This window comes from Oncorhynchus nerka, linkage group LG13, assembly GCF_034236695.1.
Source record: "Oncorhynchus nerka isolate Pitt River linkage group LG13, Oner_Uvic_2.0, whole genome shotgun sequence".
NCBI lineage: Eukaryota > Metazoa > Chordata > Actinopteri > Salmoniformes > Salmonidae > Oncorhynchus > Oncorhynchus nerka.
Window position 1 is genome coordinate 57394820 of NC_088408.1, and position 10853 is coordinate 57405672.

The window sequence follows — 10853 nt, forward strand, 5'->3', positions numbered from 1 at the left end:
TTAAAAAATAAATGTTTTGGTTATCATGACCTGGACAACATGTACAATATTATAATAGCCCCATTATGGGCTATTAGCAGGACAATATACGCTTAGGCAATTGATCAGCATTAAAAGTGTTGTGGATGGGGCCTCCCGAGTGGCGCAGCGGTCTAAGACACTGTATCGCAGTGCAAACTGTGTTGCTACAGATGCTGGTTCAATACACGTGCCGGGAGATCCATGAGGCGGCGTTTGGTTTCTCTCCCTCTAAAAACAGGAATAAATCATTCTAAATAACTGGCTTTATTTACAAATTATTGAGAATGTCTCACCCAATGTTCAATAAAGGCATTTTTATCGCTCACTCTAGGTTAAATGAAATCAAAATAATATTCAATATCGTTAGTTTTTTAAACAAAGCTATTATTATTAATTAATTTCGAATGATATAAAACCCCCTTAGATATTCTCAGAGATCAGATATTCCTTAACGGGAAAGTGCCCCTTAGATATTAATTTAGAATTCTCCAATCCTCTAAATGTAATTATTGGCGGAGAGTCGCATCATTGGAAAAAAAAACTTTGATATACTGTAGGCCCACTGTAGGCAACATGAGTCTCACTAGTGTTGTGTAATGTGCTTATAAAAGTGGCGAAGGTCTTATTTATTTAAAAAGCATATTGAAGTTCGAAGCAATAAGATTTGAAGCAATGGAGAACTATTTCGGCACCGTTTCACACTGCTCTAAGACCGGCATGGGGACTGGTCTTGATAAATCAATGAGATTTTTATTTTTACTGAATCGATACATGCTGTGGTGAACTATTTCAACACCTTTTCACGCTGCTGTGAGACAAGCATGGAGAAATGAAAATGTTTAATTATATTTCATGATATTCTTAAGATACAATTAGGATGTGGAAATGTTATTCTCTTAGTACTGTATCCTACTCCAACCGTCAAATTGTAAAGCACCATATTTTCCCTTCTATCCTAATGGAAACCCCGACGGTTTCTTTTTTTTTTCTTGGAATAGAAACACCATAATATCAATCCCATATACTATGTTCTTACAAAAAAGGTTTTAAATTCCCTAGTACAGCCACTACTCCATTTGCAGTTCCTATGCCTTCCACTAGATGTCAACAGTCTTTAGAAATAGTTTCAGGCTTGTATTCCCTTATGAATGAGGGAGTAAGACCAGTCTGAACAAGTGGACCCTAACGTGACGCACAGTTTTTTCAGGCGCATGTGCATTTATTTTTTACCTTTTATATTGATGACGTTATTGTCCGGTTGAAATATTAAAGATCATTTAGGCTAAAAAACAACCTGAGGATTGAATATAAACATCGTTTGACATGTTTCTTTGAACTTTAAGGATACAATTTGGATTTTTTTGGGCTGATTGATTTGACTGAGTTTGAGCCTGTGGATTACTGAAGAAAACACGCAAACAAAACGGAGGTTTTTGGATATAAAGAGACTTCATCGAACAAAAGGAACATTTATTGAGTAAATTAATGTCTTCTGATTGCCACCATATGAAGATCATCAAAGGTAAGGGATTAATATTCTCTATTTCTGAGTTTTGTAATGCCTCTGCTTGGCTGGTTACTGTTTGTAATAATTTGTCAATTGGGCTATGTTCTGGGCTAGGTATGCTTTCGCTGAAAAGCATTTTATAAATATGACACTGTGGTTGGTTTAAGAAGAAGTTCATCTTTAAATCTATGTAAAATATGTTTTGTTTTCTGAATTTTTATAATGAGCATTTCTGTAATTGAATTTGGCGCTCTGCAACCCCACTGGATGTTGGCCAGATGGGACGCTAGCGTCCCACATACAATAGAGAGGTTAATAGTAATAATGGTTGTCAATTAAATAAAATGCCATAGAATTCTGTGGCTGCCCGCAAGGTGTGCTACATTATGACGCAACTTTTAAAGGTGGAACCACTGAAGAATAGGGTCCAATTAGATTATTAAGATGTAGTAACTATCTATTGTTTGTGTTTTTGTTTAATTTTATTTGACACTTAGGAAGGGATAGAGTCACAAACAAGTTCCCCATACTCCGCTCATTTTGGGAAGAAATATAAGGATGTATTGCCCAAGTGTTTAATACTGCGTAGATCTACCAGCCTGGGTGACGCGTCCGGAAAGGCGATCCACCGTCAGGACATCCCCTGGTCATTTTTATAGTGGGTTGTAACTTGCAGAATCCTTCCAAGATTGAACCCACCAGAGGGGGACTCTCCTGTGAGGATCAGAATGGTTCAGATCAGCTTGGCAATGGCTGACAGTAACCAGACCTTCTCTCACACACAGGAGAGGGGAGGAGGGAACTGGTGTGGGGGATTTTAACACCTCCACACCCTGTCATAAACTAATAAGGTAGAAGACTCTCTCCCTCCCTCTTCAAATGCGCATAGGCATGTGCCTTTGTTTCAAAGACAGTTTTCCCACCGAAAGTCTAACACGCTCAAGAGTGAATACTGAAACAACATAAGAACATGGGGAATTGTCAGAGATGAGCTATAGAAAACTAATGTAATATTGGTTTTTATTTTGTGATGTCATTAAAAAGGTTATGGATGAAATATTGTAACTTGGAAAACATCTCCCCTTCATCTGTTAAGTTTCCATCCAATACATTGTGCATATAAGAAATTATGAAAGTATTTTTAAGATATGAACATGATTTTAGGCACCATAAGAGATACGTTTTACATAACTTTTTATAGTAAGTAGCCATGCCCCGAGTGTGTCAGACTGATGGAACCATTCCCTTTGGTCAGAGTGCATAAAAGGGTTGCCAACAGAGATTAACATTAGTCCAGGAAATGTGAGAAGGGAGCTACACGTTTGAAATGGTTGGAACTTTGAACTTCAACAAGAGGTGGAGAAAAACTCACCTTCCTTTAGACCAGAGCATTGTCAGGTTGCAGCTGTGAGTGTAAATTGGTCTGAATCCTGAATAATCAACACGAGGTGTAGGCAAGAAACTCACCTCCCAGACAACCACTGGTAAGAAGGCCTGGTTACGACAGAGATAAACGGTGAACAAATACATTAATGATTTCTTATTCCCAAACGTGTGGCGGTTTGTGTGCAAAGTATATGATAAATGTGACAATAGTTCTAAAATATATGGATGATAAGCGTACTTTTTCTCTCGTTCTACCCCCTCCGTTGTAACAAACATCATATTGTGTCAGCCCACTAGGGGACCTTTGTCTCATGTAAAGGGTATATGTTTATTCTGTAGTTAGCTAGTAAATAAATAACTAAACCAATTGGTGTATTAGTGAATCATAAACAACCCTGGGGTTTTTGCAGATGCATGAAGTTACAACTGTTCAGAATGATATGATTAGAGGCAGTGATTAATACGTTGACAGTTTTATGGATGTGAAAGGGAAAATACCTTAGTTTCATTTGGGAGATGGTAACTCTTTTACACAACCTCATCCGTGGTGCCCCAAATCCTAATGATTTAATTGTTACATGATTCCTTTAATCAGGTAACCATTAAACACATTTCATTGATGAAATAAACAGTCACCAGGTTAAGGAAAGTAAAGTCATGATGACTTATTATGTGGCTTACAAGAATGGAATGGTCTACCGTATCAAAAGCTTTGGCCAAGTCACTAAAATAGCAGCACAACATTGCTTAGAATCAAGGGCAATGTTGACATCATTTAGGACCTTTAAAGTTGCAGTGACACAACCATAACCTGAGCGGAAACCAGTTTGCATACCAGAGAAAATACAACAGACAACAAGAAAACCAGTCAGTTGATAATTGACAAGTATTTCCAACACTTTTGATAAAAAGGGCAAAATAGAAATTGGGATTGGGATCCGCTTGATCTCCCCCTTTAAATAAAGGATGCACCGTAGCTGCCTTCCAGAAATGGGAACCTCCCCAGAGAGGAGAGACAGGTTAGAAAGTTGAGAGAGGCTTGGTGATGATAGGGGCTGAAACCTTAAAGAAAGGATTCAAACCATCTGACCCAGATGTTTTTTTGTGGTCAAGTTTAAGGAGCTCCTTTTGGCAGGGAGAAACTGTGTAGCAGGGCAGGGGAAAAAGAGGGAGGCGCATCGAGGCTAGTCACATTAGAAAGGCTGGGAGATGAGGACAGGTTGGAAGGGAAAGGAGGCATGGCTGAGTCAAATAGGAATCCTGACTTAATGATGTGGTGATTAAAGAACTCAGCCCTACGCTCCTTGTTAGTAACAGCCACATCAACATTAAGGGACATTGGCAGCTGTGAGGAGGAACATTTATTCTCCAGGTATTTCACAATTTTCCAGAACTTCTTGGTGTTAGGAGCAGTCCTCTCTCTGTGGATCTTAAATGAACTGACTTTGGCCTTTGGCCTTCTGGATAGCCTGAGTGCAAGCCTGAGTAAGTGTGTGCCGAGCCTTTCACCAAATGGTGTTCTTGAGGTGGAGTAACTCTGCCAGATCACAGTCGAACCAGGGGCTGAACCTGTTGTTATTTCAAATTTCCTTTATGGGGGTGTGTTTGTTAATAACAATAATGCAGAAATTTTCAAAAAAGAAAGACGAAGCGTCTTCGACAGAGGGGATCAAAGCTGATTCTATACCAATTTCCAGAGGCCAGGTCATGAAGAAAGGCTTGTTCATTAAAATTCTTTAGCAAGTGTCTATGACAAATCAGGACAGGTCACTTTAACTGAGCAGCCATTATGAACACAGGCTGTAACAAAGTGATCACTAAGGTCATTACAGAAAACACCAGACTGAAACCTATCAGGATTATTTGTGGTGATAACATCAAGAATAATAGCCTTCTCTGGGTGTTTGGAGTCAGTTAACAAAGAGGTATTTGAAAGCTTAAAGCCAGCAAATCAAATTGTTTTGGGACAGACTTGGTGGAGACAACAGAGCACTGAAGGTGTTCCTTGGTAAAGATTGCCACTCCACAACCTTTGGAAGATATGTCTCACCAAAAAAGTTCCAACGAGAAAGGTTAACATCAGTGTTTAAAACTCTACTTCTTAACCAAGTCTCAGTAATGACCAAACTTATCTGGATTAAAGCTTTGGGCCTACACTTTCAATTTATACATTTAGGGTAACAAGCTTCTAATGCAGAAACCCCAGGCTTTTGTGAGATCAGAAATCTGTGAGGCAGAAATCAGAGCAAAGAGTGAAAATTGGGGCAAGCGACAGGAGACGGGCCAGGGTGTACATGCACATTTCCAGATATCATCAGTAGTAATGAAATCCATAGCAATGACTGGTGATTGTATCAAACCCATTTAAAGATTAGGACAGTGAAAGCTGATTTGGAGAGAATTTAGGTCCAGTTTGTGAAGTGGTCCATATAACATACAATTAGATTTTTGTATTTGTCACATGCGCCGAATACAACAGGTGAAGGCTTACTTACAAGCCCTTAACCAACAATGCAGTTAAGACAAATACCTTAAAAGAAAAGTAACAGTAAAATAACAATAGGGAGGCTATATACAGGGGGTACCGTTACAGAGTCAGTGGTTAGCCGAGGTAATTGAGGTATTATTTACATGTAGGTAGAGTTATTAAAAAGTGACTATCCATAGATAATAGAGTAGCAGCAGCGTAAAAGGGGGGGGGGGGGGGCAATGCAAATAGTCTGGGTAGCCATTTGATTATGGCTTGCGGGTAGAAGCTGATTAGAAGCCTCGTGGACCTAGACTTACAATAAAATAAATCAATGCACATTATTCCATGGAAAATAGTTTATTAGTGACTGACTAGGTGGCTGGTTTGTTTTTACTCCAGTGACCATATGGGTAACATATGAAATATTTGAACTATTGTTGATACTGTGCTCAGAATTATTGGGAGGGATCAAGAGGTTGAAAGATGTTTCCTTATCAAAGCCTCTAATGACATGCATTATTTGAAGCATCTGGGTTAAATATTGTTTTTACTCAATTAACTACGCACTGGAAACGAAGGAGATATATTGTGAAGCTAACATTCACAAATGAGCCTGGCGAAATAAACCAAAACATATAAGCCCCAGCTTTGAAAGTGTGTGTGACATGTACACATTGAAAACTCAATGCTACCCTGAGGGATGTGACTTAGTCAGGATAATTGGAAGCAACCTCTGAAACAATTACCCAAAGTTCAAAAAGAGACCCCGTTTCTTGCTTCCTCTGTGGTTGTAATGACTACCAATCGAACTCCTCAGGCAATGTGTGACATTCATTCCAGTCAAGCCATCTGCATATAATATGCCCCTTTTTCTCTTGTTCAGTGGAAGCCTCTCAGAGGAGGAAAGGGAGGACCATCCTATTCACTGTATTTCCGAAAATAAAAATAGTGAACATTAAAAAAAGGTTCAGATAAAACTATACCAAATAACTTGTTAAAACACACTGTTTTGCAATGAAGGTGTAACGGTTTTCTTTAGGTGAAGTAGAAGCAGACCAAAATGCAGCGTGGTTTCTTTGATTCATGTTTAATAACAAAAGATAAACATGAACACTACAAAAACAATAAACGTGGAAAACCAAAAACAGCCCTATCTGGTGCAAAAACACAGAGACAGGAACAATCACCCACAAACACACAGTGAAACCCAGGCTACCTAAATATGGTTCCCAATCAGAGACACTGACTAACACCTTCCTTGAGAACCATATCAGGCCAGACATAGAAATAGACAAACAAGACATCCAACATAGAATGCCCACTCAGATCACACCCTGACCAACCAAAACATAGAAACATACAAAGCAAACTATGGTCAGGGTGTGACAGAAGGTCTACAGTAGCATCAACATAACGCTCTAGGATAGCACCACTGTGTAGCCGGAGGACAGCTATTTTCCATCTTCTTCTGGGTACATTTACTTCAATATAAAACCTTGTAGGCTCATGGTTCTCACTCCCTTTCTTAGACTTACATGACTTCCAGAGGACGTCCTCCAACCTATCAGAGCATTTGCTGTATGAACTAACCTGTTGTCCATCCTATCAAAGGATCAGATAATTAATCTAGTACTGAAAGCATCACTTACAGCTAGCTAGCAGTGCATAGTGTGGTAAGTAGTTTACTCAAAGACAGAGAGACAATAGTTTAACAGTTTTGAACAAATGTATTTCTTCAAAAATTAAGCAAAAACAGAGTTGTATTTTTTTTACTTAGTTTACCTTTCACTTACTTAGCTAATGCAGCTAATTTTAGCCTACTCAATAACCCCAGAGGGCCAACCAGGCAGGATATAAACCCACCCACTTTGCAAAGCCAAACCCCCACACCACTAGATGGATATCAACAGACCAGCAACTTACTACCCTGAGACATGGCTGAGTATAGCCCACGAAGATCATCTCCACCGCACGAGTCCGAGGGGGCGCAAAATTGGAAAGGAATTGGTCAGTCACTCAAACCAGTCGAGTATAGGAAAAAAAATCCTGGCACGACGTGATGCACCTCTCCTAGGGATGGCATGGAGGGGCACTAGTAGGCCAGTGACTCAGCCCCCTTAATAGGCTCAGAGGCAGAGAATCCAAGTGGAGAGGGGAGCCGGCCAGGCAGAGACAGCAAGGGCATTTGTCACTCCAGTGCCTTGCCGTTCACTTTCACACCCCTGGGCCAGACTCCACTCAATCATAGGACATACTGAAGAGATGAGTCTCAGTAAAGACTTAAATATCAAGACCAAGTCTGGGTCTCTCACATGGATAACCATTCCATAAAAATTGAGCTCTATAGGAGAAAGCTATAGCTCCAGCTGTTTGCTTAGACATTTTGGGGACAATAAGGAGGCCGTAGCGTACTTGTAGGTATGTAGGGCAGGACCAAATCAGAGAGATAAGTAGGAGCAAATATATGTAATGCTTTGTAGGTTAGCAGTAAAACCTTAATCAGCCCTAGCCTTAACAGAAAGCCAGAGGCTAGCACTGGAGTACAATTATATATTTTTTTGTGTGTGTGTGTGGGGGGGGTGTTGTGGTCAATATTCTATTAGCCGTATTTAGCACTAACTGAAGTTTATTTAGTGCTTTATCCAGAATATAATATGAATGACAGTCATCCAATATGCTGTAATAGAAATAAAGCCATGCTCATGGAAAACAATTTTCCTCCCTAATTTTAAACGGCACCAACCTCCACTGCTTTTGTTCATTAAGTTTTGCATTTTATTTTTTAAGTGCCATTCAAGTTTATCTGATTGTATTCCAATTTGCATACTGCCCAAACAGATCCACAGATGAAGCCATCTCTATTGCACTCCACACTGTCCTTTTCCACCTGGACAAAAGGACCACCTATGTGAGAATGTTATTCATTGACTACAGCTCAGCATTCAACAGCATAGTACTCTCAAAGCTTATCGCTAAGCTAAGGATCCTGGGACTAAACACCTCCCTTTGCAACTGGATCCTGGACGTCCTGACGGGCTGCCCCAAGGTGGTACACATCTGCCACTCTGATCCTCAACACTGGAGCCCCCCAGGGGTGCATGCTGATCCGCAACACTGGAGCCCCCCAGGGGTGCGTGCTCAGTCCCCTCCTGTACTCCCTGTTCACCCACGACTGCAACACCATCATTAAGTTTGCAGATGACAACAGCGGTAGGCCTGATTACCGACAATTACGAGACCGCCCATAGGGAGGTGGTCAGAGACCTGGCCGGGTGGTGCCAGAATAACAACCTATCCCTCAAATTAACCAAGACTAAGGAGATGTTTGTGGACTACAGGGAAAAAAAAGGAGGACAGAGCACGCCCCCATTCTCATCGATGGGGCTGTAGAGTGGAGCAGTTTGAGAGCTTCAAGTGCGTTAGTGTCCAAATCATCAACAAACTAGAATGGTCCAAACATACCAAGAAAGTCGTGTAGAGGACACGACAAAGCCTATTCCCCCTCAGGAAACTAAAAAAGACTTGGCATGGATCCTCAGATCCTCAAAAGGTTCTACAGCTGCAACATCGAGAGCATCTTGACTGGTTGCATCACTGCCTAGTAAGGCAATTGCTCGGCCTCTGACCGCAAGGCAATACAGAGGGTAGTGAGTACGGCTCAGTATATCACTGGGGCTAAGCTGCCTGCCATCCAGGACCTCTACACCAGGCGGTTGTCAGAGGAGGGCCCCAGCCACCCCAGTCATAGACTGTCCTCTCTACTTCCGCATGGCAAGCGGTACCAGAGTGCCAAGTCTCGGACAAAAAGGCTTCAACAGTTTTTACCCCCAAGCCATAAGACTCCTGAACAGGTAATCAAATGGCTAGCCGGGCTATTTGCATAGTGCGTACAAACGGTTTTGCTCTATTTACCCTCCACCCCACCCACCCACCCACCCACCGCAAGCGTGTTGGGACTCGTCTGAAGTTGGTACAGCCGATCTGCCAACTTCTTTCTGTAACGAACAGTTTGGGCTACACACTAATATGACCCATCTGTGGACAGTTGAGACACTCACAAACAACACGTACATGTCGATTGTTTTGCTCTAGGATGCCCACTGGCCTTGCAAGATTCATCTGAAGGTCCATGGTACCCATTGAAAAATGTATAGAAATATATGGATATTGTTAAGGGGTTAAATACATCTTGATCTCTCTCAGATATAAAGACAGACACTTCAAAACAAACTTTAATTAATTTCAGGGGTACAATTAGTAGTTCCTTGTAGTGAATCTGTTATTCAGTAAGTTTGCGTGGGCTAATAGCAGTAATGTCACCATATACAGAGGGGAGAACAAGTATTTGATAACCTGCAAAATCGGCAGTGTTTCCTACTTACAAAGCATGTAGAGGTCTGTCATTTTTATCATAGGTACAATTTAACTGTGAGAGACGGAATCTAAAACAAACATCCAGAAAATCACATTGTATGATTTTTAAGAAATTAATTTGCATTTTATTGCATGAAATAAGTATTTGATCACCTACCAACCAGTAAGAATTCCAGCTCTTACAGACCTGTTAGTTTTTCTTTAAGAACCCCTCCTGTTCTCCACTCATTACCTGTATTAACTGCACCTGTTTGAACTCGTTACCTGTATAAAATACACCTGTCCACACACTCAATCAAACAGACTCCAACCTCTCCACAATGGCCAAGACCAGAGTGCTGTGTAAGGACATCAGGGTTAAAATTGTAGACCTGCACAAGGACAATAGCCAAGCAGCTTGGTGAAAAGGCAACAACTGTTGGCGCAATTATTAGAAAATGGAAGAAGTTCAAGATGACGATCAATCAACCTCGGTCTGGGGCTCCATGCAAGATCTCACCTCGTGGGGCATCAATGATCATGAGGAAGGTGAGGGATCAGCCCAGAACTACACGGCAGGACCTGGTCAATGACCTGAAGAGTGCTGGGACCACAGTCTCAATAAAACCATTAGTAACGCACTACGCCGTCATGGATTAAAAACCTGCAGCGCACGCAAGGTCCCCATGCTCAAGCCAGCGCATGTCCAGGCTCGTCTGAAGTTTGCCAATGACCATCTGGATGATCCAGAGGAGGAATGACATGGGAGAACTAGCCGGTTGCAGCGTTCTGGATGAGTTACAGGGGTTTGATAGAACAAGCAAGCGGGTAGTAGAGCATCATCTGCTTAGCAACGCTAGGGAAGACCATGTTGACCGAGCCAAGTGACTGTGTATAGAGTGAAGAGGAAAGGGCCTAGAACTGAGCCTTGGGGGACACCAGTAGTGAGAGTATGTGGTGCAGACACAGATCCTCTCCACATCACCTGGAAGGCCTGAGAAACCCAGCCCTGAGAGGGTGGCGTGGAGGATCTAATGGTTCACGGTGAAGAAAGGCAGCGGATTGATCTAGGAGAATGAGAACAGAGGAGAGAGTCAGCTTTGGCAGTGCGGAGAG